Genomic DNA, 15338 nt, shown 5'->3' with positions numbered 1-15338 from the left:
AACAACCAAAGAACTATTGGAAAAATGCCAATAATCACATATCAGTAATTACTTTAAATATAGGTGGTCTAAACGCTCCAATCAAAAGACATAGGGTGACAGAATGGATTAGAAAACAAGACTCATCTGTATACTACCTATGAGAAATTCACTTCAGACCCATGGACACATATAGACTAAGAAAAAGATATTTCATGCAGATGGAAATGCAAAGAAGGCCACAGTAGCAATACCTACATCAGAGAAAATAGTTTAAAACAAAGGCTATAGCAAGAGCCAAAGAAAGGTGTTACATAATTATAAAGGGATCAATTCAATAAGAGAATATAACAATTATATACATCATTGCATCCAAGAGAGGAGGAGATAAATACATAAAATAAACTCATCCTTAGCCTTACCTAATATCCCAGTTCCAGTTGATTGCACCTTCCTTTTATAGGCTTGCTGAATCCACTATGTACTTTTGTCATAGCATTTATAGTAACAGTTAACATTCAACAAGCATTTGTCATGAGTCAGGCATTGGATTAAGCACTTTATGGTTATCATTCCACTGAACTCCTATAATAACTCTTTGTTAAGGAATCCCAATGAGGGATGCCTGGGTGGCTCACTGGTTGAGTGTCTGCCTTTGGCTCAGGTTGTGATCCCGTGATCCTGGGATCAAGTCCTGCATCAGCCTCCCTGTGGAGATCCTACTTCTCCCTCTGCCTGTGTCTCTGCCTCTCTCTTTCTGTCTCTCATGAATAAATAAACAAAATATTTAAAAAAGAGAATCCCAATGAAATGATGAATACTACTATTATTTTGATATTACACATGTGAAAACAGAGACACAATATAGCAGAGACTGGCTAGGTGTTTATTGAACCTAAACTTCCTTTCTGCCTAGGCACATATTTGGGCTACTTGTCCCTGTTTAGTTCTTGCCAGTAGAGTGTAAGTATTGTATTTTCCACTGCCAATACTGACTCAGAAAAACCTCTGGTGTGGTTCCTCACCTTCTCTCTTCTCCCCCTGTTAGCAGGATGTCAGTGCCCTAGGCAGTCATTATTCATCTTTGGTCCCTGAATGACAGTGTGAAGCAGAGCTTTCCTATCCCACCGAACTCATTCCATTGCTTGGATTTTATAAGAGCAACAAGTAAACTTCTATTATGTTAAACCAGTGAGATTTTGTCTTTGCTAATACCTAACATTACCTTGACAAATACTCATAGTGAGGTTGTCAAGTGTCATATGACTGTAAGTGGTTAAGTAAGGATTCTATATCAAGTGGCTTAGCGCAAGAGTCTGCATATCTAGACAAAATGCTACTGTCTCACTAAATGTGTTTTGCCTGTTTCTCATTAAACTGAGTTCCTTTTTTGAGGGGATTTATTTTTCATTCTAATTATTAGTATTCAGTACTTAGAATAAACTCAAATGAAGTTGAATGAAATTTAACTGAATTGAATGAGATTTTATTTAACCTATTCCCAGGACCATCATTTCACATCCCCATTCTATCAGAGTTTTATTTAAAACTAGCATTTTCAAATCATTTTTACTTTCTCAAAATCCATCCTTTAAATCCCAAAAGTTATTTGTGTCTCCATAGAAGTCCAGTCAATATGTTATAATTCATCTTGACACATTCTATGTAAGTAACTCTTTTGGTATTTTCACATCATGTTTATGTGAAGCATTCAAATTCAACAATGATTTATTGAGTTCAGGTAGCGAGTTTGGCACTTTCCTATGTCATTAGTTAGTTTCAAAACAACCTTGTGAAATGCATATTATCTCCATTTTACAGATGAGCAAACAATGAGTAAACCAATGCTCAAAAATTCTCAGGGACTAACCTACAGCTAATTATTGAAAGATTTGGGACAATAACCAAATCTACTTTCTAGTCCATTGGTGTGTGTTTTTACCATGCTATTTGTAACATAGTGCCTTGAGAAATTTGTTCAGGGTCTTACATATATTAAGAATTCAAAAGTTGTTACTGATCAAAGTATGAATATATATTGAGTGATGAAATACAGTAGAAACAACTAGCTAATATTCCACAATTTGAGTGAGGCTACAGAGACTATATCAAATAGCAGTTGTAATGCAGACAAGCTTGGGATTTAAGCAAATGTGAGCCTTTCTTAGATATGTCATGCTGTAGCTCTACTGAGCTGTGAAGGTATCATTAAGGGAGCTTGACAAAGGTCCAATAGCAAGAGACAGTCCTCAGAATTAAGTCAGAGGATTATATATATTATATAATTATATATAATATATATAATACTTTTAAAATAAAACATAATTAAAACTTTTTTAGGTCATCAATATTCAAGAAAATCCATCACCTGGAGGCCAGCACAACAAGAACAGTTAAAGGAAGTTCTTTAGCTTGAGAGAAAATTACAGCTGGAAATTCATAGCTATACAAAGGAACATTGGAAATGGTAAATATGTGGGTAGGTGTAAAAAATATTCCCACTTCTTTTTTTATATATGTTTTTATTGGAGTTCGATTTGCCAGCATATAGTATAACACAGTGCTCATCCCATCAAGTGCCCCCCTCAGTGCCCGTCACCCAGTCACCCCATCCCCCTGCCCACCTCCCCTTCCACCACCCCTTGTTCATTTCCCAGAGTTAGGAGTCTCTCATATTCTGTCCCCTCACTGATATTTCCCACTCATTTTCTCTCCTTTCCCCTTTATTCCCTTTCACTATTTTTTTATATTCCCTGTATGAGTGAAATCATATAATGTTTGTCCTTCTCCGATTGACTTACTTCACTCAGCATAATACCATCCAGTTCTATCCACATTGAAGCAAATGGTGGGTATTTGTCATTTCTAATGGCTGAGTAATATTCCATTGTATAATATTCCCATTTCTTAATGTTTTTAGTGTCTAAGGCAAAATTATAACAGTGTATTATGGGGTTTATAATAATTGTAAAAATGAGGCATATGACAAGGACAGTGGCAATGATTAGGTGGATCAAGCATCAGATTCTTATATTCTATGTAAAGTGATAAATCAGAAATCCTAGAAAAACAACTAAACCTGAAGAGGTATAGCTAAAATCCAATAATGAAGGTAAAATGTAATATAAAATGAAGGCAGGAAAAGCAGAAAAAAAGGAACAAAAAGAGATGCAACTACTAAAAAAATAGTATATTTAATGCTATCATATCAACAATTACATTATATATAAATTAAGGAAATACCCAATTAAAAGAATGATAGTAAATATTGTCTCTAAGAAATATGCACCAAAAATATAAAGCCAAGATTTTGTAAAGGGATAGAAAAATATATATCATGCAAACAGTAATTTAAAGAAAGCTAGATTGGCTATATTAATAATACAGACAAAGGAGACTTAAGGAAAAGGAGCATAATTAGGGATGAAGGATAATATTTTATTATGATAAAAGTGTCCATTCATCAAAATGACACAACAATCTAATAAGCAAGCACCTGACAACAGACCTTTAAAATACATGAGGCAAAACTTGAGGACAAAAAGAAGAAATAAATTAGTCCACACTTATAGGTGGCAATTTCAAAACTCCTTCCTACTTGATAAGGCAAGTAGATAAAAAAGAAAACCTCTTTGTTATTTATTTTTTAATTTTCAGATAATATCCTCCATATTATTTCAATATTAAATGCATTGATACTGGATTTATAGCCAATCTTAAAACTACTTAAATCTTGAAAATTAAATATCATAATTTTAAATTATCCATGAGTTGAAGAAGAAATCCCAAAGGAATTTAGACAATATTTTGAATTCAATGATAATAAAATCACAAAATATCAAAATGTTCAGCATGCAGCTATAGCATTGCTTAAAGGGAAGCTTGCATGTTTAAATATATTAGAAAATGAAACTCTGAAATTAATAACCTAAATATCTACTTGAAGAAATTAGAATTTAAAAAAACTAAAGGGATGGAAACAATAAACAAAATTTAATAATATAAAAATTAGGCAAACTATAGAAAGAAATAAGCAAAACCAAAGGTTAATTCCTTCAACCTATCTACATATTTGATCCTAGTTAGAATGATCAAATTAAAGATGAATTAACCTGGATATGGGAGAGGGAGAACATATGCAAGTATGCACAAGCAAATTCTCATTATGATGACTGAAAGATAGACTGATACTCCATTAATCTGATCTCTACAGACAGAAAAAAATAAGGAACTAATATAAATAATTTTACGTCAATAAATCTGACAACTTGGAAATCAAGTATAAATTCTTAGAAAGAAACAAAACTTATATAAGACATTGAAAATAAAAATGGTCTATTATATAAATTCATAAAACTTAAAAAAATTCCCACATGGAAAACCCCAGGTTTACATCATTTCACTGCAGCATTTCCTCAAGCTTTTAAGGAAGAAGTAATACCAATCTTATATTAAAAATAGTCCTTTTTATTAAAAAGAAAAGGAACAAGTGGAATACTTGTCATCTCCTTTTTTCTGGCTATTATATACCTGATATTAAAGCCAGACAAATACATTGTAAGGAACAAAACTATAAATCAATATTCCTCATGAACATAGGCACAAAAATGTGTAACAAAGTATTAGCAAATTGTATCCAGCAAAATAGAAAAGTTTTAGTACATCATGAGAAAGAAAAGAAAACAAAAGCAAAAATAAATTCTTGTAACTACACCAAAACAAAAAGCTTTTGGAGAGCAAAGAAGACAAACAACATAATGAAAAGGTAACCTTCTGAATGGGAAAAGATATTTGCAAATGATATATACAGTAAGGGGTTATTAAAGACTTACACAACTGTACATCAGAAAAATAACTGAATTAAAAAATAGAAGATCTGAATAGACATTCTTCCAAAGAAGACATCTAGTTTGCCAACAGACACATGAAAAGATGCTCAACATCACTAATCATCAGGAAAATGCAAATAAAAATCACAATGAGAAATCACCTTACATTAGTCAGAATGACTAGAATCAAAAGGAAAAGAAATAACAAGTGTTGGTGATAGTGTAGAGAAAAAGGAACCCTCATGCACTGCTGATGGGAATGAAACTGGTGCAGCCACTGTGAAAAACAGTATGGAGGTTTTTAAAAATACTTAAAATAGAAATGCCATTTGATCCAGTAATTCCATTAGTGGGCATTTACCCAAAGAAAACAAAAACACTAATTCAAAAAGATATGTGCATCCCTATATTTGTTGCAGCATTATTTACAATAGTGAAGATATGGAAGCAACTTGTGTCCATCAATAAGTGAATGGATAAAGAAGATGTGGTATATATAAATACACAGTGGAATATTACTCAACCATAAAATGAATGAGATTTTGCCATCTGCAACAACGTTGATGGACCTAGAGGGTATAATGCTAAGTGAAATATGTCAGAAAAAGACCAATACCACATGGTTTCATTTATAAGTGGAATCCAAAAAACAAAAAGGAAAAACAAAGACAAACAGACTCTAAGATATAGAGAACAAATTGATGGTTGTCAAGGGGAGGCCAGTGAGGAGATGCATAAAATAGATAAAGGGGGTTAAGACGTACAAACTTTCAGTTGTAGAAAAATAATTCACAGAGATGAAAATACAGCATAGAGAATATAAACAATAATCATAATCATACTATCTGGTGACAGATGGTGACTACATTTATTACACTGAGTAATGTATAGACTAGTTAAATCAATGTTGTATACCTGATACTAATATACTATTGTTTGTTGATTATACTTCAATTAAAAAACAAATATAAGATGCCTGTCATTTAACTTGTGGGAACTTTAGCAGCTGTTTAATGTCTGAAAATATAACAACAATACCTTCATCACATATAACAAAATAGGAATAATTTGTTAATATACCAAATAGTTTCAGAATTTTTTTTTTGGTTGTTTCAGATTTTTGTATGGGTGCTATACCTACCAAAGACTTTAGAGGAAACAACATACTAAGTCTAACATATAGCTTGGAGACTCAAAGTAACAATAAATGAATATATTTGATGATGAATTAGAGGCCAAACAATATGGTTGATAGGGGAAAATGACAAATAGATGTATATTCTAAAAGATTTTCTTTTTAGGGGTAATGTATGTAAAAAGTAGACAAAAATTTTGTGTAAGTTTCAGAGAATGATAGATTCAAAATCTAACCAAAGTGTTAGCTCTCGTGGTCGTGGCCTTTGTGCAAAGCCCTTCAAGAGAGACAGAAAAGGCTATATAGTAAGTAAAATCCATCAGACAGAAAGAACAGTATTGGATATGGAAGCCTTAGTAAGAAGCAGAAAATTGTGCTTGAGGATTTGTAAACCATGTAAACCACTCAACATGGTGAGTAAACAAAGAATCTCCAGGTTAATTAGATGAAGAATATACTACTTAATGGAAGAAAGGAGGGAAATAGTAGGTTGTATAAAGAAGGTAAGTCTTACTTTGGTTGAGCAGAAATCAAAATGGAATATGGTTAAATATTTAATACTTAGACCTTGTCTTGTGAGGCATGAGATTGCAGAAGGTAGCTTATCATGACTCACCAAACTCCAGGAGGTGGGGGATTCCAACCATCCATGGAGGTCACATTGAGTAATCAGACCATGATGTATACCTTGTAAATAATTTTTTCTCATCCGTGAAAAACAGCCATGATATTTTCCTGTCTGTTTCATACTGTTAGTACATATAGTCTACTTCAACTGAAATTATGAGCAAATTACAATGTTTAAATTTTTTTCTCTAATTATACACACACAAAAAATTGAATAGAGTAAAATAGAAAAGTTTTAATACATCATGAGGCAGAAGAGGTGTTCATTCTAGGAATGTAAGATTAGTTTACTTACAGTTCAATCATTGCAAATTGTAATATGGAGATTACATAAAGAAGAAAATTTTTATGATAATCTCAACGGATACCCACCTAATATTTCATCAAAGTCAATCCTAATTTAAGAAAATAAGAGACTCTTAACACACTAAGAATGCATAGGAAGTTTCTAAACCTGATAAAAGGCACCTATAGAAAAGGTACAAATATGATCACACTTAGTAGAGAAAGACTGAATCATTTCCCCAAAGACAGGGGATAATAAAACAAGGACGTTGGTTCTCACTATTTTTATTCCAGTATTACACAAGGGAATGAAAGAAATAAAACTGTCTTCATTTAAAGAAAACATAATTTTTCCATAGAAAATGCTCAGGAATCTATACAATAACTATAATAACTAAATACAGCAAATCTTAGGGTATAGATAATTTATTGCCTACATATAAGCATTAAAAATTTGAAATAAATTATAAATAATACCATTTACCACAGCCTCAATAAGAAATATATTCAGGAAATGTTCATGACAGCTTTATCAATAGTATCACAAAACTAAAAACTACCCAAATATTCATCAGTAGGAGAAAGCATAGGTAAGTTGTGGCATACTTGAATATTATAAATCTATTTAGCAAAAGATAGAACAGATTATTAATACATACAACAATATGAGTGATTCCAAAAATAATATAAGCCAGAAACAAAGAGTATATACTATATGATTCCAATTATCTAAATGTCTAGTACCAGTAAGCTAAACTATAGTGAAAGAAATGAAAATTGGTTGCCATCGGTTGCTTCAGGGCAATTGGAACAGATTTGGAGTGGACACCAGAGAGCTATTTGAGATGATGGGAGTGCTATCCTAATAGGTATGAGGGTTACATATGTAGTTGCATTTATTAAAGCTGATTGAATTGCATATCTGATATATATGCATTTTATTGTATGAACATTATACTCCAAAAGAAAAGGAAAAAAAGTAGAGGAAAATGGGGATGGAGAAGGAAAAATAGGGAGAGACGGAAGAGGGAGAAGTAACAGAGGGAGCGAGGGAGAGAAAATAATTCTGCCCAGGAATCCAGGAGACTGAACCAATAGTTTGAGATTATGTTGCCAATAGCTGAGAAAAGAGAGTAGGACTCTAAAGTGTGAGAGCTGAGCCAGCATTTTGCACTTTTTCAAGTGGCCATACTAAATCTTGATACAAAATGAAAACATTTTTTGGAGAAGCAAAGTGGAAAAGATGAGCTCTAAACTCTGACTTCTGCTCTATTGATTTTAAATAGCAGAGTTATAAAAGTCCATTCTCAGGGAATCATCTGTGTAGTTCTCTTATTTAGTTCCTTTAACTTGGAATATAAAAGTTGTTCCAAATTGTCCCCTGTATTTCTGCCAAACTTTTATGTGAAAAATTGGGTGGCAGGTGTTTCATTCTGTAGTCATTCTTAGAAGGGTTTGTTCCCACGTTTGAATGGAATCAGTTGTACACTAACCCCCTTCCCCCAGTCTCTCATTGCAGCCTGGCTTGAAATCTATTCTTCTGGAGTACAGTGGAATGTTAACCCATTTATAATGGCAATGACCATTCATTTCTCTCTCTGCTGCTTTGCTGTGCCAAGCACATCGGAGTTAAATTCTTGGCAAAAAAATGTTTTTGCTTGTACTAGTAGGGAAAAGATACTACTCTGCCCTGAAGTGTATGCAATGGAGGGAAATAGAAAAAAGGCCTAAAATAACTGAGGGAGGGGCATGGTAACAGCAATAATTGCAAATCCATTGTGGTACTGCCAGTCTATGTGGACAAGATCAGGAAAAAAATATCACCTTGAGAGCAGAAAACCCCCAAACCTAATATAAAATAGATCAGTTCATGCAATGCAATACAATCCTCATAGCCATCCTACTGGATATTCATTATTACTACACTTTTTTATTTCATATCATGAAATACATGTAAAGATAGACAACAATAAAACCAATGCAATACCACCTCACACTTATCAAAATGGCTAAAATGGACAACTCAGGAAACAACAGATGTTGGCAAGGATGCAGAGAAAGGGGAACCCTCTTAGGCTGCTGGTAGGAATGCAAACTGGTACAGCCTCTCTGGAATACAGTATGGAGGTTCCCCAAAAAGTTAAATAGAGCTACCCTATAACCCAGCAATTGCATTACTAGGTATTTATCCAAAGGATACAAACAGTGATTTGAAGGTGCATCTGTACCCCAATATTTATAGTGGCAATGTCCACAATAGCCAAAATATGGAAAGAACCCACATGTCTATAGACAGATAAATGGATCAAGATGTGGTCTGTGTATACAATGGAATATTACCCAGCAATCTAAATGAATGGAGCCTTACCATATGCAATGACATGGATAGAACTAGAGGGTATTATCCTAAGTGAAATAAGTCAGATAGAGAAAGTAAAATACCATACAATTTCACTCATATGTGGAATTTAAGGGGAAAAAAAACAGGTGAACATAGGGAAGGGAAGGAAAAATAAAATAAGAGGGAAACAGAGAGGGAGGCAAGCCATAAGAAACTCTTAACTATAGGAACAGAAACCTGAGGGTTGCTGGAGGTGAAGTGGGTAGGAGGATGGGATAACTGGGTGATGAGCATGAAGGAGGGCACTTGATGTAATGAGCCCTGGGTCTTACATGCAACTGATGAATCACTAAATTCTACCTCTGAAACTAATAATACAGAATATGCTAATTAAATTGAATTTCAGTAAAAAAAAAACAAAACCTTTAAGACAGACAATAACTTGGCTAAGGTTAAAATAAGTTCCACAAGTGGAATTTGGAATTTCATGTATCTACTTCCACACTACATTCCCTTTCTACTGTCTTAGTTTGTTCTATCACCATACCCCAATGATCTAGCGCAGTATCTGGCACTGAATGGGCCTCAGTGAATATGTATTGAATGAAAAGCCTGCATAAAAGTGAGGCCCTATAAGAGCTAGCTAGAAGGCCTAGGAGAAAACCCAAATCTAATACATATGTCTAGAGTACCTCAATTTTCTTAGAATCACGAGGAACAAGGAAAGCTGAAATTTAACTAGAGTATAGAATATATTGCTTTTTATTAAGAGGATTCATATTTTCAAGAACCAGTATTTGAAGAAACACATTAATAAATTACTTTAAAAGTTTATGGCATATTTAGGAATTTTAATGACTAGACTCTAATGCACACAATATCAGAGACCTGAGGCTGTTGCAGTAATTACCAAAAGTGTGTGTCTTTTATAACTCTCATAAAGTTGCTTGACCTTCAAATTGCGTCATGACAACCAATCACCAACTATTCCAAAGGGGTGTGGCTGCCAAAGTAACTGACAGTCAATCAAATTCCAGTTGAGTTAGAAGAGATCATGTGTTCAGGGACAGATATTGATCTTTGCGGTTGTTTTAGTTTGTTTTTATATTGTTTTTAATTAGGTCAGTGGCCTTCATATTTTAGTGAAGTGCCTGACATTTTATGGAAACTTTTGTGGATATGCATTTCTTTTGTGAGAGGTTTCATAATCTTAATATTAGTAATAAGTCCATGACACCAAAATTATTAAACCCCATTCCAGACCTTGAAATCTAAGGGATGTCCTCAGAATCTCCATTTCTCAAGCTGCGCTCTAATAAAAATAATATCCACTGTGGTGGAAGCTCCAAGCATGGAGGGGAACACAGATGATTTCCTCTGAGATCTTTATCCATTGTCAAAGTACTCATCATCATTTTGATATCCCTTCTCTGATCACAGGAACAAAGGATGGACTAGTATCCTGTAGTCTAGATTTGTTTTCATGAGTGTAAGAGTCTGACAGTATCTTTTTTCAGCAATGCCTTGGGCCACCCATCTTTCCTCTTTATGGAGGTATATTTCTGGGAGATGCTGTTTGTCCAGAATACACAAAAATGCCTGCAATATTTCCTAAAAATCACCCACAATGTTCTTGAGGTATCTAAACATATAAAAATTAATGATAATGACTCAAGTTTTGTAACATTCCGGAAAAAGCAAAACTGTGGAGGCAGAACAAAGACCAGAGGTTGCCAGGAGTTGGGGGAAGAGAGGGATGAGTAGAATAGAAAAATTTTAGGGCAGTGAAACTACTCTGTGGGCAGCCCCAATGGCCCAGCAGTTTGGCACCACCTTCAGCCCGGGGTATGATCCTGGAGACCTGGGAGTCCCAAGTCGGGCTCCCTGCATGGAGCCTGCTTCCCCCTCTGCCTGTGTCTCTGCCTCTCTCTCTCCCTGTGTCTGTCATGAATAAATAAATAAAATCTTTAAAAAATAAAAACTACTCTGTATGATACTATAATGGCAAATACACATCATTATACATTTATGCAAACTCACAGAATATACAAGACCAAGAATGAATGCTAAGATAAACTATGGATGGGTGATAATGATGTGTCAATATAGATTCATCAATTTTAACAAGTGTACCACTCTGGTGCAGTATATTGATAGCGGCAGAAGCTTTTTCTGTGTGAGAACAAAAAGTATAAGGGAACTTTCTGGTCTTTCTGCTCAATTTTGCTGCGCATCTAAAACTGCTCTAAAAAAAACAAAGTCTAAAATAAGTCAATCCACAGATGAGAGAAACCATATAATAATTGTAGAGGTAGAAAGACACCTCTTCATCCAAAAATCAAGGTGGCAAGATATGTCCTAAAAAGGCAAGCCTTTGTTTACCTTATCCTTCCAAATGCGTAGAAGGAAAACGTAGGAACAGAAACAAACCACATATATGCAATCTTTTTATCAAATAATACTCAGTAAAGGGACCCAATTTGACTAAAAAGACTAAAAACTCCTTTCTGGGGAATAAACAAGAAGAGAGGTTTTTTAAATGCCAGAGAAGTAGACAGAGAGATACAAGCATTCCTTTCCTACTATAGCTCTGCTCATTAATATCATTCAACATCTTTCTGCTTAACAGTTTCCAAATAACCTACTTAGACTGATGGAATTTCCATAAAGATTCTTCTTGAGAGGAAAGGACAACCAAATGGAGTAGTTTAATTGGCTTGCCAATTTAATTTTTCCAATTGCTGGCATTCTGGTTTATTTATCTTTCTCCTAGTAGGTGCATATTCTTGTATAGCCAAAACCCAGCATGGTGCCTGAACATGGCAGACACTCAACAAATGTTCTTACATTTAAAAAAAAAATGGTTATCCTGAAATGGATACTCTAGAGCAGTGATTCTCAAAATGAGGTCTGCAGACTAGTAACATTAGCATTACCTGAGAAGTTGTTGGAAATGCAAATTATTGGTCCTCCACCTGCAGACCTACTGAATCAGACACTCTGGGTTTGGGGCTCAGTAATCTGAACTCTAACAAGCCCTCTAGGCATGCTAAATTTCAAGAAACAATTTTTTTAAGAATTTAGTCTAATGAACTAATGAACTGAAGTTTCTGAATGAACCAGATAAGATTATCACAATCAAATTTTCCCTTCTGAATTGTTCATTGATGGCATTTATGGTCCTACTGGAGTGTAGCTGGGAGCTGCCTGTTTGCAGACTTCCAGGAGGCCTGTTAAGAGGTGTCTTCCAAGATGAATTCAACACAGGTCAGGACCTGTCTGATGTTTGTCAACCCCATATTACTGCAGGTATTACCTGCAGGCATTAGCCCTTGAAACTACAGAAAAAAATTGAAACTACAGAAAAAAATTATCAGAGAAAATGATAGGTAAATCAGAATGGTGATTTTTAAATTCATAATGAAAGGAATAATTATCATACAAGCCATAACAATCATTGCATTTCCTCTCTATACCCAGACAAATCTGGGAAACTAAAAAAGCTTCTTCAAAAGCAGCAGCCTAACTCAGAAGAATGAACTACACAATACTAGTGCTTAATATAAACGAGTTCTAATAATGGTTAAAAAGGCTAATATTTATGGAGTATTTTTAAGATGTCAATCACTATGCTAAGTAATTTATACATACTGTGGCCTATAATCCTCATAATAGTCCATTGAGTTAATATATTCCGATTTTGCAGATTAGAAAACTGAGGGTTAAGAAGTTCAACAGCCTGGTGGCCATATTTACTCTGCAAGTAAACGCCAGGGCCAAGATTTAAACCTCAGTCGTGTTACAACACAGCAGTAATTCTTATATGTAGTATGTATACAGCCATGTAATTCCTATACTTAGCTCCCTGATATAAGACTAATACAGCCCTCCTCCTCAACTTCAGGGGGACCTTGCCAATGGGGCCATAATACTTGCAGTCTCTTTGCCAGTCATTTGCCATTAGAGAAGCAAACTAAGGACTGTGCCACTAGCCACCTATGTAACTATTTTTTCCTCTATATTTTTGTTACCTGACCACTATCTCTTAAACTTAGAGGGCATTTCCTTAAACTATGTAAATATATTTGATTGGGTTAAAGTCAGAAATATTTCTGGAGAATTGGTGTATCTCTCTAGGATGACTTTGTATATCTATGCTCTTATTCACTGTTGATGGTACTTTTTTTCTCTTAGGGAATTTTTTTTTTTGCCACATTTCTGACTTCTCAGAGAAACCCCTCTTAGTATTCTTTAGTTACCAGTAACAATCAATTGGGCAAATTTCTATAGAGGCCATAGGTAACACATAGCAGAATTTTCACTATTTCTATCATTTGCTCTTGTCCTAACCCCCTTAATCCTAACACACACACACACACACACACACACACACACACACAGAAGTTAAAATCAAGGACTTCCCATGTTTCAGGCACAATTTTGTTTCATTATTTCATTTATCCCCGCACTTAAGAATTTGTTATGGTAGGCATTATACCTTTTTTTTACAAATGGGGAAATCAATGTTCAGAAAAGATAGATTTCTTCATGATTTGAATTAAACCTTCCTGTCACCAAACCCTGGGTTTGCTTCTCTGCCTCACACTTTGTGTAGCCTCACTCAGAAAGTGCCATGGTTTTCTGGAGGTTGTCAGGAGACCAACTGGAGAGCAAAGGGAAGAATAGCCTTTCCTTCCACCACTTATATTCTTGTCGTCTCTTCCATTTTGACAATGTCTTTGTACCTACCAAATACTTAGACTTTGCGTCCTCTGTGGTTTTTATAAGCATAGGTAGAAAGGTAACTAAGTAGGACAGTCTTCAACATCCTTGATTTGCAAGTCAGGAACCCAAAGCTCTGAGATGTTAACTTAGGTAGAGTCACTTATCTGCACAAAAGGTGGAGACACAGGCTGTCCTAGATTTTCTAATTCTTGAATTAATGTTCCAACCACTGTACCATGGTCAAAGATACATGTTTTCCAACATAAGTGAAGGGATAATTTATGAAAGAGCCCAATAGAGGTTTTAAGAGGGAACAAGACCAGTACTGTAGCATCAAATCACCCCCACAGTTCTGAAAAATTAGTACTACTTTCCTGATACACATCACTGAAAAGAGAATCCATTCTGTGAAATTCATGTGTTTTTAACATAGGTTTTATTTAAATTCATTTAGCCAACATAAAATACATACTTAGGTTAAGATGTAGTGTTCAATGATTTATCAGTTGCATATAATACCCAGTGCTCATCACATTATGTGCCCTCCTCAATGGCCATCACCAAATTACCTCATCCCCTGACCCACCTCCCCTCCTCATGAGAGACTCTTAACATATGTTTCAAATACAATGTTTTTAAAAAGAGAGCTCATTTTCTGATTGCTTCTGTGATATTCGTGATTTAGAAAAATCATCCTGAGAAACAGATATTTCTAGTTCCCTTATTTCTATGACTTTCCCACAAGCAGGACCAGCAGAAAGGGAACCTGGTACCAACTGCTTCTAGCCAAGTCATAACATTGACCTGCTTCTTCCTGCCTTTTCCCTTTAAGAAACCAAGCTCAAAATTACAATCCTAGATGCCTCTAATTTCAATAATAGATACCTCTTAGTTAGGAGGTTATTTGGTCTCTAGGTAGCAGGGAGTATGCTGTTTTCTTTTTTACTCTTGGCATTCATTCAGGTTCCCAGGGGCTAGTGACCAGCAAATCCAGTAAAAACAGAAATTGTTACCTAATAAAACACCAAGAGACTTTCCAGGCCTCAGGGCAAGTAACACCCCTGCCCTTTCTAATTCTCAGACCACATTCCAAGTGCAAAATGGAGTCATTTTTGTTTTCAAAGTGATGCTAATTTATTAGCCATGGTGCAAATGTTGACTGTGGTAATAGGACTTCAAAAAGAATGTATGCCGTCCAGAAAGCTTGAGGGGGAAAGGGAAATCAGTTGAAAGGTAATCAGAATCCAGTAGAGTTCTTCAGTCCAAATTGACTCTACTCAGCAATTCCTTTACTCATCCACTCATATTCCTCCTCATTAATTCTTTCATTACTGATCTAGATTCCAAGAACTCCCTAGGTACCAAGGTAGACATATTTAATATGTATCTTCTTTCTCACAGAAATCTCAGTTGAGTC

Source organism: Vulpes vulpes, chromosome 12 (assembly GCF_048418805.1).
Source record: "Vulpes vulpes isolate BD-2025 chromosome 12, VulVul3, whole genome shotgun sequence".
NCBI lineage: Eukaryota > Metazoa > Chordata > Mammalia > Carnivora > Canidae > Vulpes > Vulpes vulpes.
The sequence above is the reverse complement of the archived record's forward strand: the minus strand, read 5'-3'. Positions refer to the sequence as shown.